This window comes from Spermophilus citellus (genome assembly GCF_964194105.1).
Source record: "Spermophilus citellus genome assembly, chromosome: 1".
In the NCBI taxonomy this organism is placed as follows: Eukaryota; Metazoa; Chordata; class Mammalia; order Rodentia; family Sciuridae; genus Spermophilus; species Spermophilus citellus.
Window position 1 is genome coordinate 150,273,781 of NC_138182.1, and position 23,686 is coordinate 150,297,466.

At 36.5% G+C, this 23,686-nt stretch overlaps 1 pseudogene across 1 annotated transcript; it reads left to right on the forward strand.

Annotated features, from left to right (window-relative positions):
* The first annotated feature begins 13,496 nt into the window (after nucleotides 1-13,496).
* Nucleotides 13,497-14,720, forward strand: LOC308641038 (olfactory receptor 2Y1B-like; annotated as a pseudogene). Its single transcript has one exon. The product of its transcript is annotated as an olfactory receptor 2Y1B-like (transcript).
* Nucleotides 14,721-23,686: the final 8,966 nt, after the last annotated feature.

Genomic DNA, 23,686 nt, shown 5'->3' on the forward strand with positions numbered 1-23,686 from the left:
AGTAAATAAAAATAGAATACCATATGACATAGCCATTTTATTTCTAGGTATATATACTTTGGAAAGCAGGTTCTCAAAGAAATATACCCATCATATTAGTTAAGGCTGTTTAAAGAGACAGCACCAATGTGTGGTGTATTACAGAGAGAGAAAGAGGCGTGAGGGCAGTAGGGGAAGTTTTTCATGCATTTGTGGAGGCTGAGAAGCCCCACAGGCCACCTGCAAGCTGGAGATCCTGGAATGCTGGTAGCATGGCTCAGTCCAAGTCTAAAAAACCTCAGAAAAAGGAATCCACTGTTGTAACTATCATCTGAGGCTGAAAACCTGAGAACCTGGGCCCCCAACCTCCAGGGTAAAGTCCTGGAGTCCAAAGGCTGGGGAACCTGGAATTCTGACATCTAATTGCAAAAGAAATTGGGGGTTTTAGTTCTAGGAAAGAGAAAAGAATAAACCTTTTCTCAGGTATTTTGTTCTAGCCTGGTTCCCAGCTAATTGGACACAGCTTGCTCAAGAATGAGAGCAGAGTTTCCCTATTTGATACCTTGAATAAAATGCCAATCTACCCTGGAAATACCCTTGCAGACACATTCAGAAATAATGTTATACCAGTTCTCTGAGTTATTCTTAATGCAGCCAGCTCTAAAATTAACTATTAAATCTATATTTATATAACATTATTTACAAATACCAAAAGTGGAAGTAACCCATTGTTCACCTACAGATAAATGGATTAAATAAAATGTAGAATACACACATATTGGGAGGTATTTGCAATGTGCATAATCAATGAAGGTTAATATGCACAACATAAAATACATCCTGCACTGGATATAGTGGTGCACACCTGTAATCTAAGCAGCTCCAGAGTCAGGAGGATTGCAAATTCAGTCTCAGCAACTTAACAAATGCTGGGGATGTGGCTTAATGGTTAACTACCCATGGGTCCAATCCCTGCTACGAGAAAAAAAATTTCATTGAGAAGAGACCACAGGGGCACTCTGGGAATGTAATAAAAACCATCAAATTTCATACTTATATGTGTAGGGTATGAAAGCAATGTAAGTTATATGTTAAAGGAAACCCTTGTTGTATAAAGAAAAATCAATTACTCTCCACATGTTATATTGATACTGAGACCCTCAAATAATTCTCAGACCACTCATTGCCATTCCAATTAAGCCTTTATTGTTGGCCAGTGGTGGACACTGTACTCTCTAAAAGCGAGATAGAGTGACTCACTCCCCTTCAGTTTGGCCTCATATTTAAGCTAAAAAAACCACAAAGGGATGATAGGGGGTTTAGCCCATGCAACAGGCGAAATCACAGAAGGGGCAGATTGCAGTCAGGCAGTAGGAGGCTTAGCCAATCAGAATAAGCCAGTTACCCTGTTACAGAAACAGAGCCCAGTTAGACAGTTCTGTGTTCTTGAGGGTTTCCACAACAAAAGGAAAAACAACTTGCCCCAGTCATAACCTTTCTAGGTGGCATGGCTGTTTCACAAATTGGAGTCACTATAGTCAAGACTTCTGACTATCACACACACTCCCTTCTCATATTCAACACCTTTCATCTGATAAGCAGTGTAACCATGAACAGTTTGATGTGAATCTTTCCATACTTTTCTTTATGCTTATATAGCCACACATATACACACATGTGGATCCCCCTATTTATATATTTCAGAAATTAAAAAAAAACCACTGTAAACCTGCTTAGTTCATTCGTGCCTGGGTGCATAGCCTGGCACAGGCAAAGGATAGCTGTGCAAACCTGAAAATCTTTCTTGAACCCTCTTCCTCAGTGTCCTCTTTTGTAGAAAAGGAATGATAATTCACCCGCAGTTATTTGGATTAATTGGGCAGCAAATGCAGATGCTTAGGATAGGGCCTGGTGCATCATAAGAAGCATATACTGTTTAGGTATTTTTTTAAAAAAGCAGTTCATCTTTACATTTTCCCCAGACTTTACCAGAGTAATTCTCTTTCATAACTATGAAAACCATTTGTGCCATTTTCTTGACTGCATACAAAGTAAAACCCAGCACGATAATATTTTTTAAAATACTTCCCTTTATTTTTATATTCTCTTGAATAAAAGTGGACAATTAGAACTTATTACTTTGTTTGCAATTATTTCAGATGATGTCCATCTCTTGCAAGATTGTGGGCTTCCCTGTTGACAGAGATCATATTTTCTTCATTTATTTCACAAAAAAGAGAAGGCACAAAATAAATGTTTGTTAAACAATACTACTACCACTGAGTGAATGTCTGCCACACACCAGGCACCTCACATATGTTGTGTCATTAATGTACAAACAGTGGTACAGGATAGACCACATTAACATCATCTTAATGATGAGGCTCAAGCATGTCAAGATAGCTTTTCAAGGTCACACAGTTATGGCAGATCTGTTTCCTCTGCATCACGTATGCCTTTAAATGGCTACAGATAAATTCTGAACCTTGATTTTTATTTCTCAAGCATTTAGGCCAGTGTGCATTGCTCAACAATGATTGTGGAATGAATTGATAAAGGTACACATTTAATTTTTAATATGTTGTGGACAATGTCAGGGTATAACATAATAAGATTTACTAATACATAGAGTATATAGTGTGTAAAAGAGATTTTAAAACATCAAACTTTTCATGAAGAAAATAAATATTTATTGGATTCATGATACATGTAAAAGAGACATAAACATTAGATGAAAATTGCAGAGAAAGAAACATTTGGATTGTGGTGACAATGGTATCTCTAAGTGAGACATGAAATTTGGTTTATTGAAGAGCTGTTAGGACTGGAGTCAAAGTAGGGACTATGGGAGGAATCCCAGACTACAGAGTCCATGAGCAAGGGAGAAGCGGTGGTCTGAGCACACTGGATACCTCAGTTTGGTTTGGGCAGAGTGTGAGGGTAGATAAAGCTAAGGACTGCATGGCAGATCTTGAGCCAGTCAGTTGGTTATAATTGCCACATTGGGGCCCAGAGGTCTCCAAGGCCAGTCTGGGTAAACAATTCTTTCTCCACTGCTCTTGAATGGATTGTGCCAGTATTCCCATGGGAGAATTGGTAGTGCTCAGCCAATTCTCCTCTGTGGGAGGTCAGGAGGTGGTCTGGTAATACACCTGCTTCTTCATTTTCTCTGCTGGTTATGATGACTGAACCAGAGTGCAGTGGGAAGATGCTTCCCCCTCCTAGGTTCTGAGCAGGCTCCTCTGTTGAGGGAGGAAGCTTTATTTCTCCATGACAAGATTCTGGTGTAAACCCTCACTCCACAGATGAAGTGAGGACCAAAGAGGAACACGTCTTTACTAGACAGCACTAGATGCCACAGTGTGAGACGGGTCTCACATCATCTTGAAGGCAGATGAATCAAAAGAGGTAAAAGGAACAGTTTTTTTAATAGAACCCTGTGTAAGAACTGACTTGGGGTGCCTTCTGGCTTCTCAAGTCTCTTCCCAAACTCAAATCCTATGATGCCATTGCTCTGTCATATAAAGTGTAAACATCAAAACCAGGAGACCAAGAAATCAAGTCATTGTTAGAATTATTGAAAATTAATCAAGAAATGTTGGAGCGAATCCTGGAAGTTGGAGAGAATCTATCATGTTTAGAGACAATGCTGTGTGGGGAGTCGAAATTTAAAAAGAAATTTGTTAAATTCAGACTTTGAATGTCAATCAGCTGACTGGACCCCAGCTGTGGTTTTTTTTTCTGTTCTACACTGGAAAACATTAGTAAGTTATAATGGAGGATTTAATAGAAGACTTTTGAAGATAACCTACATACATGGGGAGAGGAAGATGATTGTATGTTATTGAGTGTGAGAGCTATGGGTTTGGAATGAGAGATTGAGTCTATAAAGGTAAATCCAAACTGTGATCGACAACAGGGAAAAGAATTCTTTCATAGTTAGTTAGGTTTGGTAGTGAGTTCATTCCTCTGTAAACGAATAAGAGAGTTATAATGTGAGCATAACATGAGAAAGGAAACTTTGATTTAAATTGAAGAACGGATGTTCTCACAATAAGGTGGACTGTAAGGAGTTTGTAGAAAATCATCCTTCACACAGGAAATTATCTTTTCTGGCTCAAATATATCTCCATCATGGTCAGATAGTGTCATTAAATTAGGGGAAAAGCAGGAAGAATTTAATACATGATTTTTGATCTCAAGAATTTTATTATTCCCTGGGGTGTGTAGCTCAATTTAGAATGCTTGCCCAGCATGCAAGAGTCAATGGGTTTAGTTCCCAGTCCAGCAAAATGTTTATTTTTTACAGAATTCATGTCTAGACAAAGATCCATATACTCCAACACAAACACACAGAGATAAACATAATTATTGATTTTTGTAATATAGACAATCAACTATGCAAATGTCAAATTCCCGGGACTTAAAGAGTTAAATTTTAAAAAAGATAATTTAAGAGTAGTGAAACATAGGATTTCAGGGTTGAGGATGGTGCTTGAAACCATTAAACCCAATATTCCAGATCATGTGGAAACATTTTTACAGCATCCTTTAATTTTAACTTTAAGCCTCTGAATTAGCAGGAAACTTACAAGTGAACAAAATGTCACTTTTGTTCCAGGCACTGTATGTTTAGATGACTTCACTTCTTTCAAGTTTTCTTAATTGAGTCTTTGAATGTCAATTAAGGTGACTAGACCCCAATTGTGGTTTTCAGGCTCTATAATACCAGTGTGTTATTATGGAGAATTTAATAGAAGAGTCTTGAAGATCACTCTAAATGCACAGATAGAGAAAGCAGATGCTGAAGCATGTTTTGTTTTCTGATGCATTTCACTGGTTGGTCCTAGTTTTGCCCTTTGGAGAAGAACAAAACAAGTTAAATACCTGTTCCATATGACCAGTCTTTTTTTTTATTAGTTGCTCATGACAATACAATGATCTTGACATATCATACATTTGAATCAAATGGGGTATGAATTTTCATTTTTCCAAGTGTATAGGTTGCAGAATAACATTGGTTATACGGCCACGTATATACATACAGCAATACTAGTGTGCATATGACCAATCTTTAAATAGGATATAAGCTATCATGCCTATATTTAAGCATTCCCTGTTGTAATAAAAAATACACAATGAAAAACACCTATTTCTCATAAAGAATATCTTCAGATGACTTATTGGTTTTGCTGCCTTTTGAGTCTATGTATTTTGTAAAGGTTTTTATCTAAGTCTCTAACCAAAGCTTCAAAAATTCTCAAAATTCTCTTGACTAGTGCAGAGTATTGGGGACCATATGTTTATTTAAATGTGCACTCACAGAAAAATCATTTAAAAACAGAGATGGCTGCTACAAAAATAGTCAGTAGAAACATTTTATCAGTTTAATACCACTTTTTTTTCCATTACTCAAATGACAGATTTGGAAAATATTTAAGAAAATGGTAATTTTGAACCTTCACTTAAGGAATGTGGAATCCATTAAAGATTTCATGGCATGACTGTATCCTTCAGTATATGGAGTACTGTCATTTGAGAGGAGGTTTGGTTTATTCTGTGTGCTCCCCTAAGGGAATTTCCCACCCCTCCCCCTATATTGATAGGACTGTTTATATAATGCCTAATGCTCTCCGTTTCCTGAGGCATCTTCACCAAAGCTGGGCTTGCCTTCTGGTCCAAGCCTCTGGGTTATGATATATAAGGCTGGGACTATCGTGTGGGACCTACCAGAATTCCAGTGTAGGGTCCATCTGAGGAGTAATGAGTAACTCTTCTTGAAGATTAAAAGGCTCCTGGGGAATTCATGAGTAAGAAGAGCTTTTCTTTCCCATGATTACCAGAGGTAGGCATGAGGCAGACCCCAGCAGCAAGCACAGGGAAGACTGGAGAGAAGCTCTATGAGGGACTGGAAAATGGTCATCACTGGAGGAACTGGTTTCTGGGCATCAGAGATGTGTCCAGTGTAGGAAGGTGAGGTTGACGCTGCTGAACACAGGGATTCACAGGCATCAGTTTTAGGAGAATTTTAGTGAGAAACTTCATTTGAATATGTGTGTTGTGTTTCTGAGATCAGACTATTCTTATCAGGACTCTGGGATTTTGGAAAGCAGAACACATTAATCAAGCAATGTGTTTGCAATGAAGCAGGCAGGTGCCAAGTTTTTGGTTTGGCAGAAAAAAATTCAATATGAGGGAGAAAGGAAAGTAAACATTTAACCCAGAGAGTGCATAATGTTGGACCCCTGTTCTTGCATGTCAGTTTTCTGGATAAAAAGCACTATATTTCAAGGATGTAGGAATAACTCCACAACCCACTTTCTAAATAAGAGTGAAACTATTGCAAGATGGCATGCCTTTCTAAGGATCTGTTTATAGCTGATTTAGGTGAGTGCTTACAGTCTCAGGAGGATTTGGGACACTTTTATATTCTACTGATGATCTAGGCAAGCCTGTAATTGCCAATATTGTAGACAAAAATCTGCTCTTTCTATGCTCTAGCATGGTTGCATAGGGAAATGATCAAATTAGAAATTAAGTTGAACATGGTGATTTTTTGCATGAGGGAAATTACAGTGCTTTATGGGATATAGCAAGGGGCTTATCTCAGAAGAGAGGAATTAAAGAATATTTATTAGAGGACAATATGTTTGAACAATGACATTTTTTGGTGTACATTCTTATGTGTGTGTCATATTGGTTGTGGGATATCTAATGTTTTGTGAAATATTTAGCAGCACACTTGGCCTGAATATAGTAGATGCCAGTTGTACCAGCCCCAAATGTCTACAGATATTGCCATTTATGTACTTAGTGGTCAAACCACTCCTGTTTGTAAATCTGTACCATAAATGAAGTGACAGAGAAGTTGTGACTTGCATCCAAGTTGATTTATCAGAAACTGATGACTAATTTTCTGTTTTTATAAACTGTAGTTATGGTGCCTTTTCATGATAGGGCACACAAGAGGAGGAGTTTTTAAGGAAGAGAGAATGAGTTTAGTATTAGAAATGCTGAGTTTGTTGTTCCTGGGGTCTTCCAAGAGGAGATAACCAGAAAGAAGGTAGAGTTTAACAGATTTTTAAAATTATTATTCAGGTAAGTTCAGGCAATGAATTAAGAAATGATTGCCATATAATAGTTTATTACTCACAGTTTCTAAGACACATGGGGCACACAGTGAAGCACTAGGTTAGTTAGGATGCAGGGGTAGTGAGGGAAAATGTGGAGGCAGCCTCTAATATGGTTTCTGCAGTTTGGAACAGGGCAGGAAGTTTTAACTTGAAATTTGTAAATATGAATAGTTTCAACACACTCTGGTATTGAAAGGAAGTCTTTAATTTTATGGTATCTGACCTTGGATTGATCAAGATATTTTACATAATGGCTCAGAGTCTGAGGACCTATTAAAAACAAATGAAGGAGATGGCTGAAATACAATATCTAGATTAGCTCATTTGTTCATCTAAGTTGTATTTTCAAAAACAGTCTATTATTGTCTCTAGGAATATCTATCCCTGAGAGGGGCAAGACCTCCATGGTCAACCAAACACCAAGTGTCAAACCATCATATACATAAAATAAAAATGCATTTTTAATACAACTGGATTATTAAAGTCTGAAATTTGTATTAGACATTGTGGGTGGAGACATGTATTTGGGTGTTATCCACATAGAGATTTTGTGATTCAAGTCTTGGAATGGATGGCATCTTCTAGGAAATGTCTTTAGAATGTTAAGAGAAGAGGGTTTTGGTTGGAACCCTGAAGAGATGTAAAGATGTAGAGAATACACAAACAGGAGCATACCAAGAAGACTGACAGATGGCCAGAGAGGAAGAAAGTATTCAGGAAGGCAGGGGCAGAGGTTTTGTGTATAAAGGGACAATAGCCAACCTGACCAAGAAGAGAACTGAAAATGTCCTCTGTTATCTCATAAAATGTGGAGAGCACAGAATTAGTGGGTTGAGTACTGAATGGGAGGGGAAATGGTGGAAACAGTGAACAGAGACTACTCTCTCAATAAAGTTATCTATGAAGAGGAAAAAAGACATAAAGCAGTAACAAAAACAGGACATAGAGTGAAAAGAGATATGTTCAAATGGGAGAGACTTGCTCTTAAGGAAGAACCAAGAGAAGGGAATGTTAAAGACACATTGGAAAGCCTGAATTTCAGGTTTGATTGATTTGCATTTTTGTGTTATTCTTTTCAGAAGAATTTGTTAACCTGATTTTAGGTAGGTAAACTGTAGAGAGCACATTCTTTCAGAATTGTGCAGATATTGCAGAATGATAAGTTAAAGATACAAACATGATGACTCAAGGAATGCAAGACACATAAAGATGAATGCGAGGAGCAGACAGAAATAAAGGGGCAAAAGAATAGGCTTGAGGAAATGAGGCAGGAATTCATAAATCAAATTCTTGGTTTGATATTTGGTACAGGGTAACTCTGTACTGGTTGGAGTAAAGGGATGTGAGGAAATGGCTAGCATATTTCCTTCCTGTATTATGGTTTTATTAAATTTGAGATTTTGGGGTAAAATCTAAAAGTCAATAAGCTCTGTCATGGTTTGGATCTGGATTATTCCCCCCAAGACTTACATGCAGAAGTTGTGGTCTGCAGTGTAGCAATGTACAGTGGTTGACCATTTAGAAATGATTGGCTCATAGGGCTCTAATCTCATTTGTGGACTAATCCACTTGATGGATTAGTAATTCAAATGGACTACTGGCACGTGGTAGAAACTGTAGGCAGACGGGACATAGTTGAAGAAAGAAGATATGCCCTTGGGGACAATATCTTATCTCTGGCCCCTTCTTCTGTCTCTGCTCCCCAGTTGCCATGAGCTAAGCAACTTTTCTTCTGCTTCACCCTTCCCTTATGATGTTCTGTTCACCTCAGGCCCAGAACAATGGAGCCAGCCAACCAAGAGTGAAACCTCTGAAACCTTTCTTCCTCTAAGCTGTTTTCAGATAGTTTGGTCATAGGATGAAAATCTGACCAACAGGCCCTGTTGACTTATATATTGAGAATTTGGTCAACTCTTACCTCATCTTTGTCTTCTGCTTTTTAAATATTTTTATTAGCAAAGTTTTTTATCATGAACATTTAATGTATAAAACATGATGACATGGCATACATTTAAGTAGGATAAGTGTTAATATCATGAAGCAAGTTAACATAAAAATTGTTATACACAATTTCTCATTTTTTCTTTGTTTTTGTGGAAAGAACAGCATAATAGCTAAAGTTTGTTCACATAAATTCCAAATACAGTAAAATATTGTTGCCTATTGTCTTCATGTTGTGTTTAGATCTCTAGATTTTTTTTTATCCTAAATGTGTTCTATTTTGAATCCTTTGACCTATATCTTCACCTTTCATCCTGCACCTAATCCTGGAAACCACATTTCATTTAGTATCTCTGTATATTTGATTTATTTTTCTTTTACATTGTACATCTAAATGAGATTAAGCAATTTTTTTTGTTTTTCTACTTCAGGCTTATTTCCCTTTTATAGAGTCTCCCAGTTTTATCTTTGTGGTAGCAAATGGCAAGATATTTTTGTATTGTTCATTTTGAGTTGTTCTTTGCACAATATAGGTTCAATTTCATTCTTTTGCATGTGGAAATTTATTTCTGCCAGCAACATTTATGGAACAGACTACTCTTTCCTCATTGTGTTCCTGGTGAAAAATTAATCAAATATATTGCTCTTTATGTCTAGGCCAAATCTTCTGTTCTACAGGGCTATTTGTTTTTTGTTTGTTTGTTATGATTGCTTTGTAATAAAAATTGAAATGAGAATATGTGATGCCACAACTCAAAGTATACTCAATATAATTGAAATTATATATAATTACAATTTTATATACATATACATATAATTTATTTGGATCTTGGGGATTGTCCTTTACTTTTTGTGAATAACTGAAATATGTGCAAGTTTTGTGTCCTCCATTCCATATTTCTCCAAGTAAAGTTTAAAGCTAAATTCAATTCTTCCAGTCCAAAGATATCTCATTCTGTTATCTACTAAAGTGGCCATTTATATTTTATATTATATTTTAAATGTCCACATTTCATCATGTTGAAATACTTTTATATTATAGTTTTATTCTTTATCCATGCTGATTATAGTTCTAAGCTTTTGTTCAATTTCAAATATATGAAGCATATCCATGTGACGTTATAAAAATCACTCACAAACATATAGAGCAGTAACAGTTAAATCGTTTGTGCCACTAAGTTAGAAACAGTGAAAGTGTGTTAACTCTTTCACATTGCAAAAGGAAACCAATATTTTGGGGACATTTATATGCCCAAGGCATTATCTAAGGGTAGGAATGCATTCATTAATTTACTCAACAAATTTTTCATGATTCTTATATTTACCAGGTACTGCCCTGGAATAGGGATATAAGGGTGACTAAGTTAAGCAGAACCTATTGCATGTGATGAATAAACACAATTTCTAAAAATCAGAATAGAATACATATCATTTAATCCCAATCAAAATCTTATGAAATAATTTATTTATTTGTTACATAGATAAGCAGAATAAGACTCATAGATATGCATTTTTTAGAACAGGTGGAACAGTCAGTCAGTGGTAGACTTGAGCAATAGGAACAGTTATTCACACTAGAGCTGTTGCTCTCTACTAAGGTGGTCATTCAATAAAATGTTCTGGAGTATTGGTTAAGGTATGTGTGAATTAATACTTCAGTATTGTTAACTCACAATTTATTTATCTTTTCCCTTGAGAATGCAAGATAGCCTCCAAATTCATTATTTTCATTGACCCAACATAGATCCATTGATGATGATGTTCCAGTTCAGTATGGGTATGGAGAAAAATCAGCTAATTAGCAGGAGGCATCACGATACCAGATCATAAAGTATACTATAGAGCTATAGTAACAAAAATGGCATGGTATTGGTACCAAAGTAGACATATAGACCAATAGTATAAAATAGAAGAAACAGAGATAAACCAATATAAATACAGTTTTCTCATACTAGACAAAGGCACCAAAAACATACATTGGAGAAAAGATAGCCTATTCAACAAATAGTACTGGGAAAACTGGAAATCCATGTGTAGCAAAATGAAATCAAACCCCTATCTATCTCTCACCTTGCACAAAACAACTCAAAGTAGATCAAGAACTTAGTATAACAGAGATCCTGCACCTAACAGAAGAAAAAGTAGGCCTAAATCTTCATCATGTTGGCTTAGGATGTGACTTCCTGAACAAGACTCCTAAAGTGCAATAAGTAAAATCAAGAATCAATAAATGGGATGGATTCAAACTACAAAGCTTCTTCTTAGCAAAAGTAACAATCAATAATGTGATGAGAGAGCCTACAGAATGGGAAAAAAATCTGTACCACATACACCTCAGACAAAGCACTAATCTCCAGGATATACAGAGAATTCAAAAAACTTAGCACCCAAAAAACAAATAACCCAATCAATAAATGGGCTAAGGAACTGAACAGACACTTCACAGAAGAAATACAATTGATTAAAAATATATGAAAACATTTCATCACCTCTAGCAATTACAGAAATGCAAATCAAAACTAAGATTTCATCTCATTCAAGTCAGAATGGCAATTATCAAGAATACGAGCAATAATAAGTGTTGGCAAGGATGTGGGGAAAAAGGTCCACTTATACATTTCTGGTGAGACTGCAAATTGGTGGAACCATTCTGGAAAGCAGTATGGAGATGCCTCAGAAAACTTGGAATGGATCTATCATTTGACCCACTTATCCCACTCCTTGGTTTATACCCAAAGGACTTAAAATCAGCTGATCCATGTGGATGATGATCCATAGTAGGGCCAGGGAATAGGAAAGATTGAAGGAACTTTGGTTGGTGAAGAGGGCAGTGAGGGTAAGGGTGGGTTGTGGGGATGGGAAGGATGGTAGAATGAGACAGACATTATTACCCTATGTACATGTATGATTACACTGCTGGAGTGGTTCTGCACCATGTACATATAGCCAGAGGAATGAGAAGTTGTGCTCTATTGTGCACAATATGTCAAAATGCATTCTACTATAAAATCAATTAATTAATTAATTAATTAATAATAAAGGGAAAAAAGAATCAGCTAATTAGGAAAAGGTGTTTCATACTGAGCACGCCAGGCTTTGTTAATCACCTGTTTTCTGCTTTGCTTCCTGACATATTTTCATATGACATTTTTGGATCTTTGCTACAAGAAAGACCAACTTTTCATGGAAGGTAATTTTTCATGCCTATCCCTTTTCTAACCTCATTAAGGTATGTTGTTAGTTAATACGTAAGTTTCTTAGAGGAATAGAATTTTGAGATTAGAAAGTCTAATGCTACACATTACAAAATTTATCTAACAGCTATTAAGTGTAATGAATAAAGCATTAATTTTTCATATCTTGAGTATCATACAGGAAGAAACTAATATTTTTTAATATTGAACTTATTTTCTATGAATGAGGAGTTCACAGCTCAAGAAAGGACAAAGATATGTAAAAAGAATTTTAATTAGAGGACAAGTGCTAGAAAGGAGCTGTACAAAAGGGCTGGGCTAGAAAAAATAAGAGCAGCTCTTTCACATATGTACATAGGAAAGTTACGTCAAATTTGTGCCACTGTCTTTCTCATTCTGATTCCCTCACTCCTTCTAATCTAGTGAACTTCTATTCTTCCCCCTCTATCCACCTAGTCGGTTGATGAAGTCAGGGGAGGGGTATTCCAGGCATGATAGCTCAAAACTTGGAACACACACACATACACACACACACACACACACACACACACACATATATTTGCCATCAAGGCATGAATCCACACCCTTCTCAGTCCATGTGACAGATGGCATCTGATCATGAACTGGGCTTCCAGGACGGATGCACTGGTTATGTTCTTCTAGCAGAAGGTAGCTTATTAGCATTTAGATGGGATTAAATTTGTCATCTCAGTCTGCTTAATCCTTGGCTCAAACCTGAAATAGGATTCCTAACAGATCATGGAGAAGAGCAAAGGAAATAATAGAGAATAATAATGCTGCACTTTTACACCTTAGATATTTAAAAGCAATTTAAAATTACTATGTTTTGTCCTAATCTCAATGCAATGCAGAGGCAATGTCATCTCTACTTTAAGACAAGGAAGCATCAGATCTGTAAGTCTGAGTGACCTGGCTAACATCACAGAATACACAGGCAGCAGGCAGGGCTATGGTTCAAAGATGACATCATTTCCAATCCAGTGATTTACACATTTAAGGAAAGAGTAAAATAGAAGATTTCATAAAACTGAACCGATTAGCAAAATAAAGAAATTCATTACTGAGGGAGTACTGTGGATACATTTTTTCAATGTTTTATTTTTTTTAATTTTGTATTTGTTCTTTTTAGTTATATGTGATAATAGATTTTATCTTGATAAAATGTTTTAATTTATGTTCTTTGTAAAGGCATTGAATTGTCTTTCATTGTTTGTGCAGGTAAAAGGATATGGGGAGTTTCAACACTAGTTTTGAAGAGGGCTTCATTTTGGTGGGCTTCTCAGATTGGCCTCAACTGGAACTTATCTTTTTTGTCTTCATTTCAATTTTCTACTCTCTAACTCTTTTTGGTAACACCACCATCATCGTTCTCTCCCAACTGGATCCTCGACTGCACACGCCCATGTACTTCTTCCTCTGCCACCTCTCCTTCCTGGACCTCTGCTATACCACCAGCACTGTGCCCCAGCTGCTGATCAATCTTTCTGGATTTGACAGGATCATCAGCTATGGACGGTGTGTCGCCCAGCTCTTCATTGTCTCTCCCTGGGTGGAACTGAGTGTGTGCTTCTGGTGGTGATGGCCTTTGACCGCTATGCTGCTGTGTGTCGTCCACTCCACTACACAACCATCATGAACCCCCTTCTCTGCCATTCCCTGGCTATTACTGCCTGGGTGGGAGGTCTCATGAACTCTCTGATTCAGACAAGCCTCATGATGGCCATGCCTCTCTGTGGCCTCCATTACCTGAACCACTTCTTCTGTGAGATGCTTGTACTCCAGAAGTTGGCTTGTGAGGATACAGGAGGCACAGAGGCCAAGATGTTTGTGGCCCGAGTCATAATCATTGTTGTTCCTGCAGCACTGATTCTAGGCTCCTATGCACACATTGCTCAGGCAGTGCTGAGGATCAAGTCAATGTCAGGACGCAGAAAGGCTTTTGGGACCTGTGGGTCCCACCTCCTTGTGGTTTGTCTGTTTTATGGCTCAGCCATGTACACATACCTCCAACCCTTGGATAGTTACTCTGAGAGTGAGGGAAAGTTTATTGCCCTTTTTTATACTATAATTACCCCTATGCTCAATCCTCTGATCTATACCCTAAGGAACAAGGATGTGAAGGGGGCCCTGTGGAAGGTGGTGGGGAGAGGCAGAGACTTGGGATAGGAGGAGAAAAGAGGGTTAAAAACATTCCCTGTCACAGCTCTCTCCTTATGGAACTCATCTTGTTTCTTATGTGTGTAGATAACAGTTCTCTAACTTAGCATTATCTTCTCCAACGCCATCCATTTCCCTGCAAATGCCATGATTTTATTCTCTTTTACTGCTGAGTAATATTCCATTGTGTATATAGGCCACATATTTTTTGTCCATTCATCTACTGAAGAGCATCAAGGTTGGTTCCACATTTTAGCTATTGTGAATTGTTCTGCTATAAACATTGATGTGGCTGTGTTCCTGTAGTATGCTGTTTTTACGTCCTTTGGGTATAGACTGAGGAGAGGGATAGTTGGGTCAAATGGTGGTTCCATTCCCAGTTTTCCAAGGAATCACCATACTGTTTTCCATATTGGCTGCACTAATTTGTAGTCCCATTAGCAATGTATGAGTGTACCTTTCCCCCCACATTCTTGCCAACAGTTATTGTTGTTTATCTTCCTAATAGCTGCCATTCTGACAGGAATGAGATGAAATCTTAGAGTAGTTTTGATGTGCTTTTCTCTATTTGCTAGAGATGATGAACATTTTTTTCATATATTTGTTGATTGATTGTATATCCTCTTCTGAGACGTGTCTGTTCAGTTCCTTGGCCCAATTATTGATGGGTTATTTGTTTTTCGGTGTTTAGTTTTTTGAGTTCTTTATATACCCTAGAGATTAGTGCTCTATCTGATGTCACCCATCACACAGCAGGTATCTGTCTTAATAATCTTTTTGGTTTGATGGAGTAATCTTTTTTGTTTCAATACTAATCACCATTATTTGCTTAAGATAGGAAAACTTGTGTAGAGTAAATTGTCATTGATACTAAAATTGTATTGGGTTAGTTTTCTATATTCATGTTTTTTTATATTCCTTGCTTAATCATGATGAAACTAAAGGTCCAGTGTGTTTAAGTAACTTATTCAAGTTCACCTAGCCAATGTGTGTTCAATATGTGACCCAGGCTTCTGCAATTCTAAATACAACTCTTACTTCAATGTTCTGCTAGTTGATTTTTTCTGACAGTGAATTTTTAATAGAAGAAGACTGAGGCTAGAAAGAAAGGTAGGAGGTAAAAAGGGTGCCATGACAATACAATAGAGAAAGGACAGTCTATTTAATAAGTGGTTCTGGGAAAACTGGCTGTGCATATGAAAAGAGTAAATTGATAGCAATGTTCTGAGATATACAATAAAAGTAAAACTATACAAACAGGACCACATTAAACTTAAAAATATCTGGGCATCAAAGAACATAATTGACAAAGGGATAAAATATTTTCAAATCACGAATCTAATAATAATTAATATCCAGAATACATAATGACCACTTACAATGAAAAAAACAACAAAACAGATAACCCAACTAAAAAATGTGCAAGGGTGTTGAACATACATTTTTTTCTGAAGAAGATATATAAATGGTCAGTAATTATATGAAAAGATGCTCAAGTTACTAATCATTAGGTTAATGCAAATCAGAACCCCAAGGATATACTGCTTTATACCCATTAGGATAAGAGTCATTTAAAAATTCCAAAGATAACAAGTATTGATAAGAATGTGGGGGTATTGTAACTTCTAGTGCATTCTGTAAAAATATATTGGTTCATTTTAGTTATACATGACAGTAGAATCCATTTTGACATAATTATAAAAGCATGGAAAATATCTTGTTCTGATTTGGTCCCCAGTACCTTGATGGGAATGTGAAATGATATCTCTATGAAAAAAAGTAGGAAGTTTCCTTAAAAACATCAAAATACAATTAAAATGTGATGTAGCTATTTTACTTCATGGTATGTATACTTTGGAAATCAGGTTCTCAAAGATATATTTTCATACTCATCATATTAGTCATGTCTTTCTGGAGAGACAGGTACAATATGTGATGGGGGGGGAGAGATGTGAAGGCATTTATTAGGGGAATTTGCAATAAAGTTATGGAGGCTGAGAAACCCCACACTAGGCCAACTGCAAGCTGGAGAACATGGGATAATGGTAGAATTGCTCAGTTAAAGCCTAAAAACCTCAGAACAAGGGAAGCCAATGCTGTAACTCTTATCCAAGGCTGGAGGACTGAGAGTCAGTGGTCCCTGGTTTAAATTCTGGAGTCCACAGTCTGGGAAGCCTGCAGTCCTGATGCCTAATGTGAAGATAAATACTAGGTCTCAACTCCAGAGAGTGAGAGAAATAATTCACTTTTCCTGTTTTTTGTTCTATCCTGGATTGTAGCTAATTGAACAGTACCTGTTAAACATGAAAGCAGATCTTCCCAACTCAGTCCACTGACTAACGTTAAAATATACTCTGGAAATGCCCTCAAAGACACATGTAGATAATGCGTTACCATTCTCTTGGGATTTCTTTTTTTATTTGCAAATTGTTCTAATTAGTTATAGAAGACAGTAGAATGCATTTTGACACTTTGTACACAAATGGAGCACAACTTCTCCTTCCTCTGGCTGAACATGGTGCAGAGTCACATCGAGAATATATCCTACATGCATATACCCTATACGTCTGTCTCATTTCACTGTCCTTCCCATCCCCATACCTCCTCCTCTCCCCTCACTCCCCTCCCCTCACTCCCCTTTGTACAATCCAAAGTCACTTCATCCCCAACCCCATTATGGATCACCATCCACTTATCAGAGGAAACATTTTGCCTTTGACTTTTTGGGATTGGTTTATTTCACTTAGCATGATATTTCCAGTTCCATCCATTTTCCTGCAAATGCCATGATTTCATTCTTTAAGGCTAAGTAATTGTCCATTGTGTATATGCACCATATTTTCTTTATCCATTCATCTGTTGAAGGGCATCTGAGTTGGTTCCATAGTTTAGCTATTGTGAACAGAGCTCCTATAAACATTGATGTGGCTGTGTCACTGTAGTATGCTGATTTTAAGTACTTTGGGTATAAATTGAGGCTCAAGTTGACTGGATTAAGAAATTGATCTCCAAACATGTTTCTATAGCAGCATTATTGACAATAACCAAGATGTGGAAGCAACACCAGTGTTCACATACAGATGAATGGATAAATAAAGTGTGACACACACATAATGAAATATTATTCAGCATTGAAAAAGTTGATTTTGAAATTAGAGAAATGCAAATCAAAACTACTCTAAGATTTCATCTCACTTTAGTCAGAATGGCAGTTATACAAGTAACAATAAGTGTTGGCAAGGATGTCGGGGGAAAGGCACTCATACATACATTGCTGGTGGGACTGCAAATTGGTGCAACCAATTTGGAAAGTAGGATGGAGAGTCCTTAAAAAACTTGAAATAAAACCACTATGTGACTCAGCTATCTCACTCCTTGGTCTATACCCAAAGTACTTAAAAATAGCATACTACACAGATTCAGCCACATCAATGTTTATAGTAGCACAATTCACAATAGACAAACTGTGGAAGGAATCTAGATGCCATTCAATAGATAAATGGATAAAGACACACTCACAATGGACTATTACTCAGTATTAAAAGAGAATAAAATAATGACATTTTCAGGTAAATTATGGAGTTGGATAATATCAAGCAAAGTAAGCCAATCCCAAAAAACCAAAGGTCAAATATTTTCTCTGATAAGCGGATGCTAATCCAAAAAGCGTGGAGGGGGGGCATGGGATGAATGAAGGAACTTTGGATTGGGCAAAGGAGAGGGAGTGGTGGGGAGGGGCATGGGAGTGGGAAAAATGGTGGAATGAGACAGACATCATTACCCTAGGTACATGTATGATTGCATAAATGCTGTTACCCTATTTCACATACAACCAGAGAAGTGAAAAATTGCGCCCCATTTCTGTACAATGAATAGAAGAGCATTCTGCTGTCATGTATAACTGATTAGAACAAATTTTAAGAAAAAGTAATTTGACATATGCTACAACATGGATGAACCTTGTGAAATATAAAGCGTATGCAAAGTTAAATAATTCATCACAAATAGACAAATACTATATAATCCTACATACAGGAGGTGGGAGCAGCCTAGACCAGGCAAATTCATTAGAAACAGAACATAGAATTTTATTTTATTTTTTGCAGGGAGTAGAGAAGACGAAAAATAAGAAGTTGTTTGATAGGAAAGAGTTTCAGTTGTATGATAATAAAAAAGTTCTGCTGAGGGAGAAGATAAGTGGTTTTGAGGTAGGGTACACTTCCCAGAATTTCTTAGCACCAGGTTTAAAATGTTGGACAAGGTAGAAAACTGAGGGAACTCACTGAAATTTAATACTGGATGATAAAAGAAAACAGAGATGCAGAAAGTTGGATGTATCAAACATAATATAAGAAATAATATGTTAGAGACATGCCAGTTTGGCTGGAGGCAGTTGTGATTGCAATCATGGCAGCTGGGGAGAGGAGAGTTCAGGTAGAGATAGAGATAGAAATACAAATGAGAACAGAAGGGAAGCATGGCAGAAAAAAAAGATTGCATTGAGGGGAATCTGTGGAATAAAGAGAGAGAGTGATCTTAATGGACCCAGAGTTGGTGGTGGAAGTTGTTAAATGAAAAGCAACCAAAACCACTCAGCCTATGGGTAGAGATTGTTTGGCTGGAACCAGGGTCATTGAAATGGGAACTATTTATAAGTGTTGCTCCTCTGTAAGCAGAGGAAAAAGATGGGGAACTCATAAAGGAAGTTTTCCACGGATCTAGCAGTTACCTATTATGGGGCCCAGAGTGTGATGGATTAGTGTGACTGAAATAGGCACAGAGAGGTTTGTGTCTAGGGCATCCAGGCTCCAGATACACACACACACACACACACACACACACACACACACAGAGAGAGAGAGAGAGAGAGAGAGAGAGAGAGAGAGAGAGAGAGAGGCTGCCTTTATAGCTGTTATACCTTAAGAGCTATTGGGAAAATGATAATAATGGCCAGAGTATCTGAATTCCAGGGATGGTACTAGTTAATTTACATCCATAGTAGTGAATGCAAAATCTGTGTAGGTTTAGACCCTGCACCCAAAAAGTGGAATTTATGGAAGGCACCTGAGACCCAAAATTTCAGTGGAAATTGGAATATCCCCAGCAACAGCGGGTGTGGATCAAATCTCAAATACTCAAATACCAACAGAGTTCCAAATGTTAGCCAAGACTAAAATCCAATTTAGAATTCTACTTTGCTCATGCTATGGAAATACCCAATTTGCTGATACACCTCTGTCTATCCACCCTATACTGGAAGATGAAATGCTGAGGTCTACTACAGCCAGCTTTGGTCCTAGCTACAATGACTGACAGCTAGGTGAGGAACACAAATATATTGGACTTAACAACCCCCAGTTCATGAAGAATTACAGGGCCAAAAATAAATTTAAGAATTAAAATCCATCTTCACCAACAGTTTTGACCACTTCAGAAACAAGTCCTTTATTTCTCATTAAGAATTTTGTCATTATTTTTTTTACTATGCAAGTTTGTGTGTTCTCAGTGCATAAATATGTTAAAAATATATACATGTAAATTATATGAATATGTATATGTTCATATATATCCACATAATATTAATTGCTTTCTTTTTTTTCACCTGTGTGTTATTTAGCCTTGGTTTGTCTTAGGGGATGTAAAATTATGTGTGGGTTTGGGTGCTTTCATGTTATTTTTGTTTGTACCTTTGTTTTTGTCCCTCTTAATGTCCCTTTGGAACCAACCTAGATATTTTGTTTTCTATCCCCACTAATAAACAAATTTTCCTGTCCCATCTTCCTCTCTTTAATTTTCTTATTACTTTTAGTTAGCCTTTTGCTTTTATCCTTCATTTTAGCTATCACCTGCTACCTATCTCCTGCCTGTCCTCTGTTCATTTTTTAACTATTTCAAGCTTTCTCTTGCCTTCCTACCCTATTTTATCTTCACTTAAGAAACTGTAATCCTACCTTATGATAGAACTATATAGTTTTTGTAATTACTGCCCCATTCATGTTGTTTTGATTATTAATAAGGTGGATAACTTGGCAGAAACTACTGTTTAATGCCTGACCTAGTTCATAACTTTTTATTGGTAGTATTGATGTTAAACGCTGACACCACCATTCCTGTACATATGGTGATTATTGCCATAGAAGTCAAAGTAGAAATGAGAAATTTATATAAATTTTTTACATCTGTTGCTAATGTTAGTGCTAGCCCTATAAGAGAGGCTGGAAAAGATTGGGACAAATTAAGTTCACAGAGTAGAGATCCTTCTGCTGAGTAATATTCACAACTCAGCCAAGTAACAACAAATCTCACCACCATGCAAGATTTGGCCCCACTCAAGCCTCAACCATAGTTCAACACATAGAATAGGGTAGACAAAAAAAAATCCCAATGTACATCTAGGCTCCGAGGAAGAACAACTAGAGGGGAACTCAGATTCATACCTCAAAAACAGAGGTCCTAGAACAACAACAACAACAAAAAAATAACTACATATGAAAGAATACATGTATAAAAGAGGAAGGGGAATCCATCTCAATTGCAGTGCAAGTCCAAGATCTCTGAAAATATGAGGAAACAAGCAAACAAATCTACCCTCAAAATTCACAATTCCTCAACAAAGGATCCCATATATATGGAAGTACATGAAATTCTAGAGAAGATTATAAAAAACTGATTATTAAAGTTTTCAATGAACCAAAATAAAATATAAGGAATTAATTTAAAAAAACAAATACAGGAGACGAAGTACCATTTCAATAAATAAATGGATAAATTTATTTATAATATGATTGGAAAATAAACCAATCATAACTCTGGAAATAAAAAACACAATGAATAAAATAAAAATTCCTTTGGAAGAATCACCAGCAGAATAGATTGTGGAGGAAGCAGAACTTCAGGCCTTGAAGACAGGGCATATGAACTTGAATACTCAATAGGCAATAAAGGGAAAAAAGACTATGATCAGAACATACAAGAACTCTAGGAAAACATCAAAAGAACAAAGTGGAGAGCCATTGTGATAGAAGACAACATAAAGATACAAGCCAAAGACATTAAGAACATCTTCAATGACATAGTAACATAAACATTTCTCATAACAGAAATGAGATAGAATCCACATATGGGAGGGAGATACATAGGATCCTAAAGAGACAAGATCAGAACTAAATCTCCCCAAGATGCATCATAATCAAAATTCCTAACAGAGAAAATTAGGAAAGAATATTAAAAATAGCAAGAGAAAAAAATATCAGGTCACATTTAGAAGCAAACAAATAAGGCTCATTTTTGACTTCTTACTCAGACATTAAAATCAAGGTGGGCCTGAAATGAGATACTACAAGCTCTGAAAGAGAACAGTTGCCAGCCAAAATTGCTCCATCCAGCAAAGCTCTCTTTCAAAATTGATGGGAAAATAAAAACTTTACATGGCAAGGATAAACTAAAAGAATACTTGACAACTAAGCCATCACCACAAAGAATACTCAAAGATACAATGCACACAGAGGAAACCCCCAAACAGCCCCCAAAGCTCCCAAATACATAAACAAACTAAATGAAAATCAAGTCAGATTTAAATATAGCAAAGAGACCAAAATTGCAGAACACAACAACTCATATCCATAATAAAACTGAATTCAACCACTCAATTAGAAGACATAAATTAACAGAATGGATTAAAAAACAAGATCCAACTCTACACTGTTTGAAGACTTGTCACATATGCAAAGATGCATACACTCTGAAAGTAAAAAGGACAGGGGAAAAAATTCCCTGAAAATGGAGTCTGGGAACAAGTAGGAGTAGCTATTCTCACATCTGACAAATCAAATTTCAAGCAAAAATTAATTACAAATGGCAAAAAAGGTCATTACATACTGGTAAAGGGAACAATCCAAGAAGCATATATAATGATTGAAAATATATATGCCCCATATTAGTGCATATAATTACATGAAAATACTTCTTGATTTAAACCCAAGATATATCCCAATAGAATAAGACTGGGTGATTTCAATACACCTTTGACATCAATATACAGGTCACCCATACATAAAAATCAATGAAGATATTTCTGACTTAATTATACTATAAATCAAATGAACTTATTAGACATCAACAGATTACATCATCCACAAACAGCTTTCTTCATCAGGTTATAGAATCTTTTCTAAAACAGACCATATTCTAGGATGCAATGTAAGCCTTTGTAAATGTGAAAAAAATGATGCAATCCCATGCATTTTCTCAGATTTTAGTGGAATGAAACTAGAAATCAACAGCAATAAAATAATAGAAACCACGTAAGTACATGGAGATTGAACAATATTCTTTTCAGTGAAGAATGGATCATAGAAGAAATTCTTAGAAACAAGTAAGAACAGAGGTACCACACATCAAAACCTCTGGGAAAGTATGAAAGCAGTTCTAAGAGAAAATTTATATCATTGATTGCTCATATATAAAAAAAGAGAGATCCTGAATGAATAATATTATGCTCCTCCTCAAGGCCCTATAAGAGGAAGAACAAACTATTTCCAAATTAGTAGGAGACAGGAAATAATTAAGATTAGAACAGGAAGTAATAAAATAGAGATAGAAAGGCCAATACAAAGAATCAATTAAACAAGCCAAGTGCAGTGGCGTAAGCCTGTAATCACAGTGGCTCAGGAAGCTGAGGCAAGAGGATCAAGAGTTCAAAGCCAGCCTCCGCAAAAGCAAGGCACTAAGCAACTCAGTTAGACTCTGTCTCTAAATAAAAATATAAAATAGGGCTGGGGATTTGGATCAGTGGTCAAGTGCCCCTGAGTTCAACCCCTAGTATCTTCCCCCACCAAAATCAATTAAAGAGTTGATTCTTAGAAAAGATAATAAGATTAATAAACCCTCAGCTAAACTAACCAAAAGAGAGAATACCCAAGTAAACCAAATTAAAGATGAAAAGGGGATACAACCATTGACCTTTCTGAAATCCAGAGGATCAATAAAAATTATTTTGAAAATTTATATTCCAATAACCTGAAAAATCTGGAAGGCATTGACAAATTTCTAGACATAGATGACCTGCTCAAATTGAGCCAAGAAGATATAGAACCCCTAAATTGATCAATACAAATTAATAAAATTGAAACATCAATTAAAACCTCCAACAAAAGTCCAGGACCAGATGTATTCTCCATTTTGTTCCACTAGAACTTCAAAGAAAAACTAAAACCAGTTTTCTCAAATTATTCCATGAAATAGAAAAGGAAGGAACACTAC